At 35.5% G+C, this 251-nt stretch overlaps 1 protein-coding gene across 1 annotated transcript in view; it reads right to left on the bottom strand.

Moving 5' to 3' along the window:
- The window catches only part of LOC144245678 (ubiquitin carboxyl-terminal hydrolase 9X-like), a 137960-nt gene that overhangs the window by 2386 nt on the left and 135323 nt on the right, over positions 1-251 (bottom strand).

Raw genomic sequence — 251 nt, 5'->3', positions numbered from 1 at the left:
TCATTAACATAAGACAATATTGGACAAAAGGAGTGGACTCTCCTTTTGTTCCATGGATCTACATGTGTATCTTTTTGCAATATCATGCTGCCTACATTACTTTGGATTTATAATTTGCCTTATAGTTGTGTAGTATAAATCATCTAGAGACATCTCTGAGTGGCTGATTCAGTTAAGTAATCTACTCTTGATTTAGGTTCAGGTCATGATTGCAGGGTTTGTGAATTTGAGTCCACTATAGTACAGACAGA

Source organism: Crocuta crocuta, unplaced genomic scaffold, assembly GCF_008692635.1.
Source record: "Crocuta crocuta isolate KB4526 unplaced genomic scaffold, BGI_CrCroc_1.0 scaffold2088, whole genome shotgun sequence".
NCBI classification, from domain to species: Eukaryota; Metazoa; Chordata; class Mammalia; order Carnivora; family Hyaenidae; genus Crocuta; species Crocuta crocuta.
This window is presented reverse-complemented; position numbering and strand designations above follow the sequence as displayed.